Here is a 19961-nt window from a genome sequence, read left to right as displayed (position 1 = left end):
TATTTAGTTTTTACATCTATCCTTATTTTAAAATATACATAAGATAGGGGGTCCAAATTTTTCTTCCAAATAGATAGCCAGCTTTGCCAAGATCATTCATTATAGAATGAAGCCTTTTCCCAGGGAACTAAACTATCAACTTTCTAATACAGAAGCTGCTTATACATTCCAGGTTCTATTTCTAGAGTATTTATGCTATCTTACCAATCTAGCTATCTATTCCTATGCCAATAAAGAATTTAATTTATAGTATGTTGGGATCACACAGAGTCGGACATGACTGAAGCGACTTAGCAGCAGCAGCATGTTCTATCATCTTGTAAATCCTTTCTCAGCAGTCCTTTTATCATATTTTTCTGGGTCATCTTTGGGCATTTATTTTTCTATATAAACTTTAATATCATTTTATTGAATCCTCCTCACTCCAAAGCCACTGAAATCCTAATTGCATTTTTAAAAATGCATTAAGTTCATATATTAATTTTGGAAGAATTAGCCTTTTAATTGTCTTCCCTTTCAAAAACATGGTATTTCTATTTGTTTATATCTTATTTTATGTCCCTCTATAAGACACACAACTTTTTTTAACTTTTTATTTTGTATTGGAGTATAGCCTATTAACAAACTGTGTTGTGATAGTTTCAGGTGAACAGTGAAGGGGCTCGGCCATACATTTACATGTCTCCATTCTCCCTCAAACTCCCATCTCATCCAGCCTGCCACACAACATTGAACAGAGTTCCACGTGCTATGCAGAAGGTCTGCGTTGGTTATCCATTTTAAATATAGCAGTGTGTGCATGTCCTTCCAAACTCCCTATCGGTTTCCTCCATTCTTCCCCCACCCCCTAGGCAACCATAAGAGACTTCATTTTCTAAGTCTGTGAGTCTTTTCCTGTTTTGTAAGAAGTTCATTTCTATCATTTCTTTTTAGATTCCACATATGAGGGATGTCATACAGTATTTCTCCTTCTCTGTCGGGCTTACTTCACTCAGTATGACAATCTCTAGGTCCACACATGTTGTTGCAAATGGCATTATTTCATTCTTTTTAATGGCTGAGTAATAGTCTATTGTATATGTGCACCTTATCTTCTTTATCCATTCCTCTGTCAATGGACACTTAAGTTCCTTCCATGTCTTGGCTACATAAGACACACAACTACTAATGAATTATTTGCTTCATATAACTCCTATACTTTTCTTGTTAAATTTCTTTTTATTTTATAATTTTGTTGTTACTAATTACTCTTTTACAATCCTATTTGTAGCTATTTACTTTTATAATTGATTAAGATTGCTGATTTTTATATATTTATCTTGCAGCTAGAAGCCTAGCCAAATTATCTTATTAATTCTAAACACTTTTTTATTACAGCTTCCTGGATTTTCATGTATATAATTATATTTTCAGAAAAAGAGATTATTCTTCTCTGCTTTCCCACTGTTTTTACCATCTTATTTATTTATTATATTTGCAAGAGCCTCCAAGTCAATGTTAAACAGTAATGGTGAGAATAGGCTTTTCTGTCTAGTTTTGGTTTGAACTGAAATAATTTTACTGTTTTCCCATTTAGGATAATATTTGGTGTTCATTTCTGGTAAATGATCTTTATTTTATTGAGAGTTTTTTGTTTTGTTTGTTTTAGGAATAGTTGCTAAATTTTCAAATGTCTTTTCAATTGATATGTTAATTTTTTCTTTTCTTTAATTTGTTGATTAATGGACTATGCTGATAGATTTCCAGTACTGAATGATATTTGCATTCTTAGAATAAATTTTACTACACTTAGATACATTAATAAATTCTATTTGCTAATATTTTAGAAATTTTGCATCTACATTCATATGTGATCATTGTCTATGACCTAAACTAGTTTATAAAACATTTGTACTATATATCCTTTAAAAATTAAGAAAAAAAAAAAAACTTGGTTGTAAATCCATCTAGTCCTGTTGTATTCTTCCATCATAGCTTTTTAATTACTTTCCAGCATCTTGTATGGTAGTTGGTACATTCATATTTTTCACTTCCATTTATTACTTTTGGGGGTTTATATGCACAGTTACTTTATTCTCCATCATTTCCAATTTTACATACTTTTTGGGCTCTTTTTTCTTTAATCACAGAATCAGGTTTGAACTCGTCTTTCTGCTTCCAGTCTGAGTCCTCATGCCCCAGCACCATACTACACCCTTAGAGGTTAATTAAGGCTAATCTGTAAATGATTTTGACTTATTTGATTAAAACAATCAGTCAATTGCAAAAGTTAGATTCCTGAAAAGTTTAAATTATTCTAATTTTTACCTAAAATAGCTACCTTGGCATAAGTAGAATCATCAATAATATAGTCATGCTTGGCAAAATCTTGGAGGATTTGAGTCACCTTCATTTAACAAGTAAACTCATTGTTTCCTCCATGCTAAAACTAGTTATTGTTTTTAATAATTTTATTTATTCATTTATTTATTTTTGGCTGTACTGGGTCTTTGTTGCTATGCGGGCTTTTCTCTGGTTTTGAGACTTGGGGCCTACTCTCTGGTTGCAGCCAGCAGGCTTCTCACTGTGGTGGCTTCTCTCGCTGTGGCCTCTGGGACGCACAGGCTTCTGTAACTGCAGCATGTGCGCTCAGTAGCGGCAGTTCCCGGGCTCTAGAGCACAGGCTCAGTACTTGTGGCTCATAGGCTTAGTGCGACTGAACACCAGAATGGGCTTAGTTGCTCTGGGGCATGTGGAATCTTCCTGGACCAGGAATTGAACCTGTGTCTCCTGGATTGGCAGGCGGATTCTTTACCACTAAGCTTCCAGGGAGGCCCCTAAAACTAGCTTTTGACCAGCACAAAGAATTTCCATAAAAGAAAGCAAAACCCCCTTTATCTGAGACTATGATTACTATTTAATTCTTGAAAATGGTGTTCAAACTAGCATGAAATTCCATTCACTTTAATAAAATACTACCTAATTAGGAAGAAACTTTACTGTTATCTCTAGGGAAATATTAACATCACTAAAAAGAACACACAGTTGAGAAAACTGCATGTACATTTATAATTTTGTTCCCTTCTGAATATGAGAGACTATTTAATTAAGATTATTACTATCTTTAAAGCTTTCTCTCAAAGGAAATGTTCTTCATTCTAAGCTACACATACATCTTCTTTGGAGGGGAAAAAAAAAGAGTTTTAAAAGAAATCCTGAAATTCTCTGAGTTTATATGCTCTGGTTACATCCAAAGAAGGACTTCCTTCCTCTTTTCCTCATTATATTTCTACAGTATAACACAAATCAGGGCTGCTTGATCTGCCTGCTTTCTTTCTGTCTGTGACAATTCTTTTCATGAGCAAACTGGAGAAATAAACCAACTCGCCATACAGTTCAGGCAAAAACAAAAAAGAGTGTGGGGCCAGGCAGGAGGGTACAGAAAAGTCCACCCTCTGCACTTGAGCATGGACACATGGTACTGCTCAGATGTCCCTTTTGCTTTGCCCTCAACACAAGCATTTCTTCTGCCCTTGTGGTCCATCTATTTCAGTTTGTCCCATGCTCTTCTGTTTCCCTTCCACCTCAGAGTTCCACTTTCTGATTCTGCTGTCATGTATAATCTGGTCTCTGCTGAAATGGTTTCCCAAAGGTCAGCTTCCCTGTTGCATGTGGAATTATGTCCCCACAGAATTCGTATTTTTGTATTTTCATACTAACCCCCAGTAGAACTGGGGTGACAATATTTGGAAATAGGGTTGTTGCAAATATAATTAGTTAAGATGAAGTCATATGTGAAGTTATAGGAATGATATGTGACCTTATTTGGAAATAGGGTTGTTGCAGATAAAATTAGTTAAGATGAAGCCATACTGGAAGAGAATGGGCCCATAATCTAATATGACAAATATCCTGATAGAAGGGAGAATTTGAACACAGCACCCACACAGGGAACACACCATCTGATTGTATCTACAACCCAAGGAATGGTAAGACTGCCAGCAAATCACCAGAAGCTAAAGAAGAGGCGTGTAACAGATTCTTTCTCACCCACTCAGAAGGAACCAACAATGCCAACACCTTGATCTTGGACTTCCAGCCTCTAGAATTATGATTCAATACATTTCTGTTGTTTAAGCCACCTAGTTTGTGGTACTGTTAAAGAAACCTTGAACGCATGCGTGCTAAGTCGCTTTGTTGTGTCCAACTCTGTGTGACCCTATGGACTGTAGGCCCCCAGATTAGTCTGTCCACGGGATTCTCCAGATAAGAATGGGAGTGGGTTGCTATGTCCTCTTCCAGGGAATCTTCCCAACCTAGGAATCAAACCTGAGTTTCTTACATCTCCTGCAATGCAGGAGGGTTCTTTACCACTAGTGCCACCTGGGTAAATCCAGAAGCCTTAGCAAACTATACATTCTCCTTCCAAATTTAATGGGTTTGTTTCTCATAATATTTTTTATCCATCTTTGTCCCTCTTTTTTTTTATAATTATCTGCAAAGCTGTGCTAATTTCACTTAAAACACCTAGCTAAGTTGACTACAGGTTTCCCAGGTGGCTCAGCAGTAAAGAATTCACCTGCAATGCAGGATGCATGCATGAGTGCTCAGTCATTTCAGTCGTGTTTGTGATCCCAAGGAGTGGGCCCCTAGGCTCCTCTGTCCATGGGGTTTTCCAGGCCAGAAAACTGGAGTGAGTTGCCATTTCCTCCTCCAGGGGATCTTCCTGACTCAAGGATTGAACCCACTGCTGCAATGCTCACAGCCTAAAGAACAAGATCCTAACTTCCTACACAGACCATAAGGACCCCTACGATCTAGTTTCTATCTATCCAATCTTTTATGGGCACTGAACAAAACTTGTGGCAGTCCTATACACACCCAGGCTTTTCTGCCACCTGGCATGCCCTCTGCAGCAAATAACTCTTGCTCTAAAAATTTACTCCAGATGGTTCACTGATTAATGAATAACTCTCCCTCCTCTGAATTTACTTTACAGTTTATTTGTATTTATCTTGAATCATTATCATTTTCCACAGTCTATTTCAGTTACTGATCTATAGGTCTCATATCTCCCATAGACTATGAGTTCCTAGAGGGCAGGGACTGTGATTCATCTTAGAATTTCCCATAGCACATAACACAGTATTTAGCAAATTGGCTTAATTTTTAAAGTCTCTAAGTGAATTAATGTATTTGCCTAAAAGACAACTAAACTTCACAAAACTCAGAGCAGGTAAACCTTGAAAGTAGATGAAAATCACCAGGAGGCCTGGCTCACCTGTGTCACATTCTGATCCCGTCAAAGGTTGTCATTAGGCACGGCCATCCTGCTTTATGTTCTGTGGAACACTCCAGGCTAAACCACCTCACCATTCCCACCACACCCTGGAAATTCACAACATGTCATTATCCTTCAGGTCTCAAAGTCTACAAGATGCTAGGTGGATGCCTAAACCCCTTTGCAGTGATAACAAGATAACTGGTGCCAAAGAGCTTTGAACTCAGCAGCACCCATTTACCTAACAGGGTTATGAGCATTCCCTCGCCAAGAGGCCAACTCTGGGAGGCTTCTACAAGTCCCTGAAGCCTGGATGTTTAGCAAGTCCTCAGGAAAGATGAGAGAAAAACATCAAAGTCTTGATTTCCAATTCCAAGACACGGGAAAACTTGGCCATCTCACCTGACCATTCACCTGGGTGTACAGCCAGGGAGAGACTCCTAGGGCCCAATGAGAAGTGAGTGCTTATTTTGTGTCTGCAGATCTGAGAATCACTGGAGTAAAAATTATGTGAATGGCAATGTTTCCAGGCAGGAAAAGGGCTAAATCAGAGGCTCAGAGAATCAGCTGGTTGTTTGACTTTTTAACCAGATCTGGTTACTTTCTGAAAGGCAAGCAGTCAAGAAGCTATCAGAAATCCTATACCAGCTTTACAATATTATTGTGTAATGTTGTCAATATTAACTGGGCTAATAAAAATAAGTACAGTTTGTTGTTGTTGTTGCTCAGTCACTATGTTGTGTCCAACTCTGCGTCCCCATGGACTGCAGCACAACACACACCTCAGTACTCCATCTCCCAGAGTTTGCTCAAATTCATGTCCACTGATTCAGTGATGCTACCTAACCATCTCATTCTCTGTTCCCTGCCCTCCACCCCCCATCCGCCCATCTCCTCCTGCCCTCAATCTTTCCCAGCATCAGGGTCTTTTCCAATGAATCGGCTCTTCCCATCAGGTAGCCAAAGTATTGGAGCTTCAGCTTCAGAAACAGCCCTTCCAATGAATAACCAGGGTTGGTTTCCTTTAGGATTAACTGGTTTGATCTCCTTGCAGTCCAAGGGACTCTCAAGAGTCTTTTCCAGCACCACAATTTGAAAGCATTTTTCAAATTCTTCAGCGCTCAGCCTTCTTTATGGTCCAACTCTCACATCCATACATGACTACTAAAAAACCATAATTTTGACTATACGGAACTTTTTGGCAAAGTGTATCTGCTTTTTAATACGCTGTCTAGGTTTGTCATAGCTTTCCTTCCAAGGAGTGTCTTTTAGTTTCACGGCTGCAGTGACCATCTGCAGTGGTTTTGGAGCCCCCAAAATTAAAATCTGTCACTGTTTCCACTTTTTCTCCTTCTATTTGCCATGAAGTGATGGGACTGGATGCATGATCTTAGCTTTTTTTTTTCTCTTGAGCATACACTACATACCAGATGTGTACTTTATTGTCTATATTTTATACCAACTGATCCTCATGCTGCCCTGGTCAAAGATTATCATTATTAGGAAACTAAGGTTCAGAATGATAAATAATGTCCGAAGGTCACACAGCTTCTAAGTGTCAGACATTCCAAGGTGGAGTGGAAAGCAACAGCAAAGCCAGAGAGGTGAAGGAAAGCAAGGTATTTACAGGGACCTACAAGCACCTGGCTGTTCCTGGGGCATAAAACATGGTGCCAGGAGAGAGGAGTTGCCCTCATATTCTGCATTAGGCAAATTACTATCTTGCAGATAACTGGGAGCCTCAGAAGAGTTTCAAGCAGGAGAGTAACACATTAGACTTAGGTCTTGGAAATTGAGGTGGAGAATGGATTGGAGGGGACAGATGGAACACACAAGGATGCGCTGAGAAACTGTACAACTAATTCTGGAAAGAGATGATGACACCTTTGTGCCTTTTGCATCTTTTTGATGATGGAGGAAAAGCACTGGAACAGAGAAATACTTGCAAGATAAATCAGTAGCATTAGGGAAGTATTACATAAAGTTTCAGCTGATGACATCATAACCTCTTCTACTGTACTTCACACTTTTACATATTCAGTGTCTTGTGGATGACTCATGAGTATTATGCCAAATTATGCAGGAGACACAAGACTGAACAAAACAAGGTTCCCAGTCACTTTCTAGTTGGGACAGATAATGCCAATCAACATAAAATAATCTGGTAGACAAAAATGTTATGCAGACAATTAAAATAAGGTGACATGATAGGCACCTTTAGAATGAGTGATCAGGGAAACCTCTGTGAAGAGATGTCATTTAGGCTTTCTAAGACCACATGAAAAGTCAAGGGAAAGAATTGGCTTACTGAGTTGGAAGAATCCAAAGCAGGCTAGTGCAGCTGGAACAAAATGGGCAAAGGAGAAATGGAAACAAAAAGATATCAGAGAAGTAGACAAGATAGGACTTTAAAAGTAAGGCTAAGAAACGTAGGTAATGAAAGATCAAGGGAAGCTGATACTTCTCATGACAGGTAGAATATTTTAATCCAGGGAGTGCAAGCATGCATGCATGCTAAGTCACTTCAGTCGTGTTTGAGTCTTTGCGACTCTATGGACTGTAGCCCTCCAGGCTCCTCTGTCCATGGGATTCTCCATGCAAGAATACTGGAGTGGGTTGCCATGCCCTCCTCCACGGGATCTTCCCGACCCAGGGATCGAAACTTCTTAACTCTCCTGCATTGGCAGGCGGGTTCTTTACCACTAGAGCCACCTGGGAAGCCCAATCAAGGGAGTATTCTTACCTAATTTAAGTTGCTAAGTAAGCACTCTGGCTTCTATACAGAAACTATAGACAGGACAAATATGATAGTAAGGAAATTTTGTAGTTGTTCATTGAGAGATGATGGTGGCTTGGAGAAAAGAAAATGAATTAAGGATTTGTTATGATAGATTCGATGTGGAAGGTAAGAAAGAATCAAAAATGACTATTTTTTTTTGCTTGGGCAAGAATACAGAAGACTGTGATGGAGCAGTTTGACAAGAAGAAATCAAGAGCTGGGTTTTCAACATGTTGAGTTTGAGATTTCTTTTAGAGACCCAAAGGAAAAAATGCTATGTAGGCAGCTGGAAATACAAGTCTGGAATTCAGGAGAGAATCTGAAGATAGAAATGTACATTTCAGAATGATCAGCCTACAGATGGTATTTAAAGCCATAGGACTGAATGAGACGTCTTAGTGAATAAGAGCAGAGGAGAGGTCAAAACTGAGCTTGGAGACACTCAAACATTTAGAAGTCAGAAAAAAAAGAGGAGAGGCAGAGGAGGGAGATTGAAATGGAGGAGCCATTAAGTGGCAAGAAACCAAAAAAGTGTAGTACTGAAACCAAGCAGCATCCCCATGGGGCCCTCCTGGGTACAAGTGTCCTCCACTTCTTGCTTGTAGGCAATAGGTTTCATTCAGCCTCCTTGACCTTCCCTGAGTATCAAAGGGCAGATTCTAACAGTTGCTAATAAGGGAAGGGAGGAGATACAGAAACAGGGCAGGAACAGTCAAGAAACTAGAATGTAGCCTTAGAGCAGAAGCCTGGCTCCTCTTCAAGGAATATATATAACAATACCTTTGACTTCTTCCGCAGAACTAAGGCCCCCAGGTGGAGGATGACTTCAGGCTGAGCAGAGGATTTCTGGAGTACCATCCTGTTATCTCACCACCAACCAATCTGAAGAAAATCACACATTCTGCAGCCCTCACTCCAAATTTTGCCTATAAAATAAAACCATTGGGGAGTCAGGTTTTTGAGCACTAGTCACTCATTTTCCTTGCTTGGCCCTGCAATATAATTTTCTCTGCCAAAAAAAGGAAAAAGAGAGAGATTTCCCTGGTGGTCCAATAGTTAAGCCTCTGAGCTTCCAATGCAAGAGGCACAGGTTTGATCCCTGGTCAGGGAAAGAAGATTCCACATGCTGCGTGGTGCAGCCCAAAAAAGTGATAGGAAGAATTACTTTCCCTGCATATCTTTTTATATCATTTGACTTTTTATTATGTGCATACATGACTTCTATTAAGTGAGATCCAACAAAATACAGATCCAGAGAAATCCGTATGCAGCTCAAGAAGCAACAGTTAAAACTGGACATGGAACAACAGACTGTTTCCAAATTGGGAAAGGAGTAAGTCAAGGCTGTATATTGTCACCCTGCTTATTTAACTTATATGCAGAGTACATCATGAGAAATGCCAGGCTGGATGAAGCACCAGCTGGAATCAAGATTGCTGGGAGAAATATCAATAACCTCAAATATGCAGATGACACCACCCTTATGGCAGAAAGCAAAGAGGAATTAAAGAGCCTCTTGATGAAAGTGAAAGAGGAGAGTAAAAAGTCTGGCTTAAAACTCAACATTCAAAAAACGAAGATCATGGCATCTGGTCCCATCACTTCATGGCAAAGATGGTGAATCAATGGAAACAGTGACAGACTTTATTTTCTTGGGCTCCAAAATCACTGCAGATGGTGACTGCAGCCATGAAATTGAAAGATGCTTGCTCCTTGGAAGAAAAGCTATGACCAACCTAGACAGCATATGAAAAAGGAGAGACATTATTTTGCCGACAAAAGTCCATCTAGTCAAAGCTATAGTTTTTCCAGTGGTCAAGTATGGATGTGAGAGTTGGACTATAAAGAAAGCTGAGTGCCGAAGAATTGATGCTTTTGCACTGCAGTGTTGGAGAAGACTCTTAAGAGTCCCTTGGACTGCAGGGAGATCAAACCAGTCAATCATAAAGGAAACCAGTCCTGAATATTCATTGGAAGGATTGATGCTGAAGCTGAAACTCCAGTACTTTGGCTACCTGATGCGAAGAACTGACTCATTGGAAAAGACCCTGATGCTGGAAAAGACCAAAGGCAGGAAGAGAAGGGGATGACAGAGGATGAGATGGTTGAATGGCATCACCGACTTGATGGACATGAGTTTGAGCAAGCTCGGGGAGTTGGTGATGGACAGGGAGGCCTGGCATGCTCCAGTCCATGGGGTCACGAAGAGTCACCCATGACTGAGCGACTGAACTGAACTGAAAGAAATACTCTGCTAAAAGGCCATATAAGTGGAGTTTCTTGTGGCACTGCCATCTCCCCAACAAGGAGGAGGGCCATCTCACACAGAAGGGTTCCTGTGGGTAGCCACAGAATTGAGCAAGGGGTGATTCTTGTGACATCCGCACCCTCTCCGCATCTCCCCCAACTCTGCTTCTCCCCCAGATAGTCCTAGATCATCAAGGGCTGCAGCTATGACATTCCTAAACTGATTGATGACACTCAGGACCTGCAGGCCATTCTGCACTGAAACTTTCCTTTGTCCAAACTAAATAAAAGTAAGACCACTTCCCAGTGAGACAGGAAGGGGGCAGACAACCTTTAAAAGAATGACATAGCCCAAGGACAGAATATAAATTGATTAAAACCAACTGGGTTCAAGATGGTGGATCATTTGGCTTCCACTAAACCTTGAGCCTCAGTATACACTCACTGTAACACATGAGCAAGCTAAACGACATACCCAGAGGTGCCATGACAGTCCAATGCCGATTATAAAGTCAAAAAGTAGACAGTGACCCAATCCCTGGAAATCCCCACCCCTTCCTCAAAATAGCTGGAATACTCCTTTCACTCATTAGCGTATGAAATTACCCGCCCCTATAAAAACTGACAACCCCGTACCCTGGTGCCTCTCTCAACTTCCAAGATGGCCCGCACTCTGTCTATGGAGTGTGTATCTCCCTGAATAAACCTTCTTTCTCGTTGCTATGCTCACTCTTGAATTCTGTCCTGCAAAAAGCCAAGAACCCACACTTGGCTGCCATCCCAGAGACTCACCTGAGACCTGGGACATGACCATTATCTCACACCCCATCTTCTTTCCTGAAACACTAAGACTCAAATATTCTTCTCAAAAGAAAAGAAAAAAGCAATCCCCAGGAGACCTTACTTTTATTCAGACACATGGCACATTCTTATGCCCATTAGCTTCATTTTACGCCTATTAGCTTCATACCTTTTTTGCCCCATCCTTCTCTATTATTTTCTAGTTTGGTTCTATGGCTATGCCAATCCAGGGGGCGATTTGTAGGGGATGATACAGTTTCTCAGAAAGAAAAGATCACCTCCTCCTCAAATGCTATTTAGCAAGCTTCTGCCAGCAAAATAAACAGGAGGGATAAGACCTACCTGACACGTGCAAGAGGGGCCTCTGAGGGTGCAGCATCACTCTAGCTTCTGGCTAACACACTGGCCAATCATCCATGCAGCGTAGAAAGAGCCTGCGGTGCCACTGCCCGGTGTTCGTGGCACATGCACACATAGCCAAGGACTCCCACCAAAAGCGTTCTTCGCTGATTGCAGCTCTTCGCTTTTCAGACAGGCCGAAGGACTCAAAGCCTATGTGAGCAAATGGAAATCCAGGCACAGTAAGTGCTACTTTGAAATGACTGTCGAAGAAAAGAAAAGGAAAGACCCATAACTTTATCTCTTTCAGAAGCTTCACTTCAAAGGAGGTGTGACAACTCAAGTCATTACCAAGTTTTTAGAAATGAGTATTTAGCATAATCAGAGAGTCCCTTCTAAACTGTATAAAAGCCAAAAACATCTGACAAATAATACATTCTACAAATGGAAAGTGCTTTAGTCAGTTTTCCAGTGAGTTCACAAAAAGAACATTTGTGCACCCCTCTAAACTGTCTTAGTGTTTATGAATGTAAACAGAAAAGTATTATATATTATGGAAAACATAAAACAACATTTGAAAAAATAATAACTTCCCCATAACAGTTAAGACTATATACAATGATATATCTACTCTCACAGTTGTCAAAGGTAGCTGTAAAATATTGTTTATTATAACACATGAATAATGTACATATAATATTTAAGATACTACATTCCCAAACAGTGAGTTTTAAATTTTTAAAGAACTATTTGGAGTAACATAAATTTTGCTGCTTAAACAATAGCAAAAAAAAAAAAAAAAAGCCTAGGCAATATAATCATCAATTTATGCAACCATCTATTTGTCTAAAAGTGCTCATATTTCTAAACTGCATAATGCTTTCAAATAAACACAGTATTTAATTCAATAGCTAAGGCCAAACTCTAGATTTTGATTAAATAACTATTTCTCACATGGTAAGAAAACCTAAACCCAGGGTGTCTACAAGACACCGAAACTTCTGGAAAAAGTAAAATATGGTCATTTTTACATTTGCCAAACTCTCTCTTTGTAAGCCATCAATGAATAACTTTTTGCTATTCATTTAATTGTCTCTTAGAAATAAACAGTCACACTGGGGATTATTACATTTTAAAAAAAGCAAACTTCTTTCCTGGGAAAGCAGGCAAGAAACATTACTATTTTCTAATCTTACTCAAAATGGAGTTCAGTTGACATTGCCTTATCTAAATTTGCTGATAAGTCAGAGCTAATATCCTAAGAAATTGCCGTTTCCCTGTTTCTACAACCGATTTTCCTCAGTTTAGAACAATAACAAAAAATACTAAAATTCAAAATTATGTATATATGTATGTGCATGTGTGTATATCATAAGAATTTTTTATTTTCACAGTACAAAAATATCATAAGCATAAAAGCTGAAAAACTGCTTTGCATTTTGGATTAGCTCATGCAAGTGTTAACCACTCAGTCGTGCCCGACTCTGCGACCCAATAGATTGTAGCCTGTCAGGTTCCTCTGTCCATGGGATTCTCCAGGCAAGAATACTGGAGTGGGTAGCCATTTCCTTCTCCAGGGGATCTTCCTGACCCAGGGATCGAACCCAGGTCTCCTGCATTGCAGGCAGATTCTTTACCATCTGAGCCCCCAGGGAAGCCCACCAGGATTAGCTCAGGTTCCTAAGTAATTTCTGGATTTAAACATTTCTCTTAATCTCGATTTCTATTCTCACTAAAGGATCTTCAGGAATAAAACTGCTCACTTTTCAAGAAAAAAGAGTAAATTAAATTTTGTCTGAATGTATTTTATCTCATTTGTTTCTTGCAACTTGTTGCAAACATTTTTTCCCAACTGGCTGTAATCACCAAGGACTTCAGTCACTGTACCTAAGTCCTCATTACTGTCTTCTTTAAGGCTCACAGTCTCCAAAATGTTTCTTAACGAGTCATGTGAACTCCATCGCTAGCATCTAGCAGGTTACAAAATACACTCCCAGATCCTTTTAGCCAAGATTTGCTCCTTCTAGTCAAACAAATCCAGTGTCTGTCCATCTAAACCTACTTTCTTTCTGAAGAGCAAGGAGATAACTATGGCTGAGGAACTAAAGAAAATCTTTATTCTGCATTTGAGCCAGTTCTAATGAGGTGATGAAACTGAAATTTATTATACAGAGTGAAGTAAATCAGAAAAAGAAACACCAATACAGTATATTAACGCATATATATAGAATTTAGAAAGACGGTAATGACAACCCTATATGCAAGACAGCAAAAGAGACACAGATGTAAAGAATACTTTTGGACTATGTGGGAGAAGGCGAGGGTGAGATGATTTGAGAGACTAGCACTGAAACATGTATATTACCATATGTAAGATAGTGATGCATGAAGCAGGGCACTCAAAGCTGGTGCTCTGGGACAACCCAGAGGGATGGGGCAGGGAGGGAAATGGGAGGGGGATTCAGAATGGGGAGCACATGTACACCCGTGGTTGATTCATGTCGATGTATGGCAAAAACCACCACAATATTGTAAAGTAATTAGCCTCCAATTAAAATTAATTAAATAATTTAGAAAAAAGAAAATTTTTGTTTTAACTGGCCTTCTCTTGGATGTTGGATACCTACAAGACTTCTGATTCTCTTGGAAGATTTTAAATTCCTCTTGGTGAGATGGCTTTAATTTGAACTGTTTTTTCATGTGAAGATCTCTGCCCAATTTCTATAGAATCACAAAATGCTGATTCCTTTCTCTATTGCTGTCTCTGACATGCTGACGAGTTGTTAAAGACAAGCAACTCCAGTGACTGCTGGGAACAAGTCCAAAAAGAAATGTTTAAGTCTTTTGAATTAGAAAAATCTCTTGACTGTGATCAAAACTGCTGCCTGTTTTTTTAGAACTTGAGAAGCCCTCTTATCTTTGAGGCTCTCCACCCAAAATTCATCTTCTGAGTTACATGTTTTCAATTCCAGCACAAATGGATTGGATGACAAAGGAAGCTCTATGCTATGAGGACAGCTGTTTATTTCAGAGATGGCAACTCCTAATGCAAATCCAACAATGATTTCCTTGTGTGCCTTTTCTGCTTTTTGGAATCTGCTAGGATCCCATTATCAAAACAGTATGAGGCAGTTTTAAGATCTTCATTGCAATTATCTCTAGAAGTACTGGCTACCTGGTGGTAACTATGTTCTTCTGGAAAGACAAACAGATAAACAGGTCTTTTGGCTTTGTCTTGATTTCACTTTGAGGGGAGAGATGAGGTCTCTATGAAAGCTTTGACAAGTTATGCCTAACAATGAGTCTTGGCTAAGACTTTCAGAATGTGTTTTCCTCTTCTTTGTTTTCTTGTCAACAAGAGACAAGGATAAAGATGAGAGAAAAGGTTGGATCCTGATAAATACAATCTTTTGTTAGTTTGATGTTGCCTAGATCCTTTTTGGCATATTTAAAATGTTTATGTCTAGGAGTTTTACTCTTTTTACAACACAAGACATAGGAAATGTTAGAGACGTTTTTCAAAACCTTCAGATTTCCTGAATGTAGCATCGTATATTCATTTTTCCTTACACAGCTGAAACATATTTTGATGAGTCATGGGCATCTTCTATGTCTTATTTGATTTTTCTAGCTGTATCTTTTCTGTAATGATGACTTGTTCTGAATTTTCCTATATAGTCACCAGTTTTCACACGGGTGCTCATCTGGTTACAACTGATAATACTTATAATAAGACAGACAACAGTAACTCCATTCATTCGTGTAATAAACAATTTAAGTGGTCACCTACGCTAGGTATTATCTATGGTCATACCTCAGTGAGGTTTGTTAGGGAAGGGGAGACATAGGTCTTCGAAAAGAAAAAAGTCAGCACTAAATGAGCAAATACATAATAGGTGGTAAGACTGAATCTGTTCATCTCAGATTGGGACTTGAACCCAAGTGACTGGGTCTCAAACATGGCCAAGACCCATGGTCTTGCAACTGAGATCACACACCTGTGTTCAGGACTTAGTGAAGCCCAGGTTATTGATGGCTCATAAGAGAAAGAATTCAGAGGGAGACAAAGTGATAGGTAAGAAGAGGATTTATTTAGAAAGAAACACACTCCACAGAGAGAATGTGGGCCATCTCAGAGGGTGAGTGGGGCCTCAACATGTAGTGTTGTTTACGTTTATAGGCTGGGTAATTTCACAAGCTAATGAGTGGGAGGATTATTCCAACTATTTTGGGGGAGGGGCAGAGATTTCCAGGAATTGGAAGATGAGCCCATTTTTGGTCTTTCGTGATCAGCCTTGGAACTGTCATGGCACACTTGGGTGTGTGATTTAACTTGCTGACGTGTTGCAGAGAGCATAAACTGAGGATCAAGGTCTAGTTGAAGTCAACTCATCCATCGTCTTAGAACCTAGTTGGTTCTAATCAATTTACGTCCTGTCCTTAGGCTATGTCATTCTTATATATAATACACATTACAGTAATTTGATTGCAATATAAGTAGTATTAGGTGCATGCATGCATGCTCAGTTGTGTCCGACCTTTGTGACCCCATGAACTGTAGCCCTCCAAGCTCCTCTGTCCATGGGATTTTCCAGACAAGACTACTGTAGTGGGTTGCCATTTCCTTCTCCAGGGGATATCCTTGACCCAGGCATTGAAACCATGTCTCATACACTGGCAGGTGGATTCTTTACTGCTGAGCCGCCTGGGAAAGCCCAGTATTAGATGGTACAGTGGTAAAATAATCCACCTGCCAATGCAGGAGGTGTAAGAAATGCAGGTTTGATCCTTGGATCGGGAAGATCCTTTGGGAAAGGAAATGGCAACCCACTCCAATTTTCTTGCTTGGAAAATTACAAGCACAGAGAAGCCTGACAGGCTACAGTTCATGGGCTCGCCAAGTGTCAGACACGACTGAGCGACTGAGTACACATATTAGTCATATTGAATTAGAAAGCATCACTATGAACAAAGCTAGTGAAGGTGATAGAATTCCAGTTGAGCTATTTCAAATCCTGAAAGATGATGCTGTGAAAGTGCTGCACTCAATATGCCAGCAAATTTGGAAAACTCAGCAATGGCCACAGGACTGGAAAAGGTCAGTTTTCATTCCAATCCCAAAGAAAGGCAATGCCAAAGAATGTTCAAACTACAGCACAATTGCACTCATCTACAAGCTAGTAAAGTAATGCTCAAAATTCTCCAAGCCAGGCTTCAGCAATACATGAACCATGAACTTCCAGATGTTCAAGCTGGTTTTGGAAAAGGCAGAGGAACCAGAGATCAAATTGCCAACATCCTCTGGATCATTGAAAAAGCAAAAGAGTTCCAGAAAAACATCTACTTCTGCTTTATTGACTATGCCAAAGCCTTTGACTGCCTGGATCACAATCAACTGTGGAAAATTCTGAAAGAGATGGGAATACCAGACCACCTGACTTGCCTCTTGAGAAATCTGTATGCAGGTCAGGAGGCAACAGTTAGAACTGGACATGGAACAACAGACTGGTTCCAAATAGGAAAAGGAGTTCGTCAAGGCTGTATATTGTCACCCTGTTTATTTAACTTATATGCACAGTACATCATGAGAAACACTGGGCTGGAAGAACCACAAGCTGGAATCAAGATTGCCGGGAGAAATATCAATAACCTCAGATATGCAGATGACACTACCCTTGTGGCAGAAAGTGAAAAGGAACTAAAAAGCCTCTTGATGAAAATGAAAGAGGAGAGTGAAAAGTTGGCTTAAAGCTCAACATTCAGAAAATGAAGATCATGGCATCTGGTCCCATCACTTCATGGGAAATAGATGGGGAAACAGTGGAAACCGTGTCAGACTTTATTTTTGGGGGGCTCCAAAACCACTGCAGATTCATGGTGATTGCAGCCATGAAATTAAAAGACGCTTACTCCTTGGAAGGAAAGTTATGACCAACCTAGATAGCATATTGAAAATCAGAGACATTACTTTGCCAACAAAGGTCCGTCCAGTCAAGGCTACAGTTTTTCCAGTGGTCATGTATGGATGTGAGAGTTGTACTGTGAAGAAAGCTGAGCACTGAAGAATTGACACTTTTGACCTGTGATGTTGGAGAAGACTCTTGAGAGTAACTTGGACTGCAAGGAGATCCAACCAGTCCATCCTAAAGGAGATCAGTCCTGGGTGTTCATTGGAAGGACTGATGTTGAAGCTGCAACTCCAATACTTTGGCCACCTCATGCAAAGAGTTGACTCATTGGAAAAGACCTGATGCTGGGAGGGACTGGGGGTAGGAGGAGAAGGGGACGACAGAGGATGAGATGGCTGGATGGCATCAATGACTCGATGGACATGAGTTTGAGTGAACTCTGGGAGTTGGTGATGGACAGGGAGGCCTGGCATGCTGCAATTCATGGGGTCGCCAAGAGTCAGACACCACTGAGCAACTGAACTGACTGACTGAACTGACTGAGCAACACAGTAAGGTGATAAAGCTATAAGGGATAGTGAGTTGATGTACTTTAGGTAGAAATGGTTAGTTTCCTAAGCATGTGCTCTCCAAAGTGCAGAGAAAAGAAGGGAAAAGAAGGTTTCTGTTGTCAACTTGCCAACCTAGTGAAGTTTAAAGAAGGGAATGTTTGTTTCTGTTTTGATAAAGTTTATCAATGTAGTATGTGATGTTTTGATATTTTTAAAAGGATGAAATTTATTTACAAAACAGAAACAAGACACACAGACTTAGAAAATGAACTTATGGTTGCCATAGGGGAATGATGAGGAGAAGGGACAGTAAGGGAGTTTGAAATCGACATCCACACACTGCTATATTTAGAATGGATAACCATCTTATTATATAGCACAGAGAACTCTGCTCAGTGTTATACGGCAGCCTGGATGGGAGGGGAGTTTGTGGAAGAATGGCTACCTGTATAAGTATTGCTGAGTCCCTTTGCTGTCCACCTGAAACTATCACAACATTGTTAATCAGCTATACTCCAATATAAAATTATTTTTTTAATTTCAGTGAAAAAACAAAAGCAAAGGATCAACGATGAAACTTCATCTGCATCTAGGAGAAAAGTCATTTTAAAACTATAGACATTTCAGGTCACCAAAACTTAACAGTGCCAATACATAGTAACAAGCTCTATCCATCTAACACTGTATCATAAAACCAACAAAGCCATGTTCTGCTGCTAAGGTATTGAAAGTATCTACATAAACTTCCCCCAAAGAACTGCATATTATCCATAATAGCAATTTATACTGGTATAGTGTGTTTCTGCTTTCAAAATACTTCACATCCTAGAGCAATAAATGAGAAAGTATGCTATGCGATGTACCAGATGCAGCTGTAATGTAAATCGAGCAGGAGAAATGTCTGGACCATTAGGCAGTGGTTGCATGCAGAATAACTTTGTCTTTAGCACATTGTATTATGTGAAGATAAACCCCAGGCTATGAAGCTGGGCTCTAATCAAAACAAAATCAAATAAGGCTGACAAATCCAACTCAGAGACTAGTCAAGAGAAGCACAGTGGGTATGTGAATCAAACCTCTACCCCTTGACCTGCACAATAACAGAGAAGTAATAAAAATAGAACACATGTCTAGATTCCCCTGGTTAATTTAAACTGCTCATCATCTCATCTTTAAATCTTCCCCTCCAACTCATGAGGTTGTTGCTGTTGTTGTTCAGCCTCCCAGTCGTGTCCGACTCTGCAACCCCATTCACTGGTGCACACCAGGCCTCCCTGTCATGGGGTTGGCAACATGTAGAGTGTGGTTTACAGAAAGGAGCTGGTAGGAAGAGGAGAGAGAACAGGCTAAGAATTGACATACTCACTAAGTCACATGGCACCACTCCATAAACAAAACTGATTCCAGAAGAAAATAAACAAAACCCTGTGAAGAGGGTTAAGGCAATCTCTTTCTTGGGTTCTTTTCCACCCTATTATCCTCCCATTCATAGTTCTTTAGTCTCCCCACCTGAACTTCAATTGTTCATACTACCCAGACCCCAACTCCCATGCCTTTAGAAAAATGAAACATGAAAAGATCTTTAGTCAATCAACTGAAGTTAGATATTCTTAACCAGAAATTAACACATAGAATCAAGTGTCTGGAAGTCACCTTAAAAGTCTTTTCCCCCTAATTTTCCTCCCTCTGCCTCCATTCTCCTATAATAACCCCCAAACACGGACTCCAGTCTCTAAGTAAACACCTCCCCTGGTTGTAAATCAAGACCTCCTGGAGAAGCTCATTCCATTTCTGGACTGCTCAGATCATTAAAGGTTCTCAGTCGTGCTAGCCCAAATTAGCCCCCTACAGTTTCTCCCCACTTGAGAAATATGAAACAAGTCCTTCTCCTCCGGGCAGCCTTTCACTTTGTTTGAAGGCAGCTGTCACTTCCCCACTGAGTGCAATGCCCCTGCAGTTTGCATATGCCCAAGTGCTCCTCCTAGGACATGATTTATAAGCATCTAATCATCTTGCTCATCCTCTCTTGGACATGCCACAGCTCTCAATAAAACCCCTCTTCAAAAGTGTTGCCC

This window comes from Bubalus kerabau, chromosome 15, assembly GCF_029407905.1.
Source record: "Bubalus kerabau isolate K-KA32 ecotype Philippines breed swamp buffalo chromosome 15, PCC_UOA_SB_1v2, whole genome shotgun sequence".
Lineage (NCBI taxonomy): Eukaryota > Metazoa > Chordata > Mammalia > Artiodactyla > Bovidae > Bubalus > Bubalus kerabau.
The sequence above is the reverse complement of the archived record's forward strand: the minus strand, read 5'-3'. Positions refer to the sequence as shown.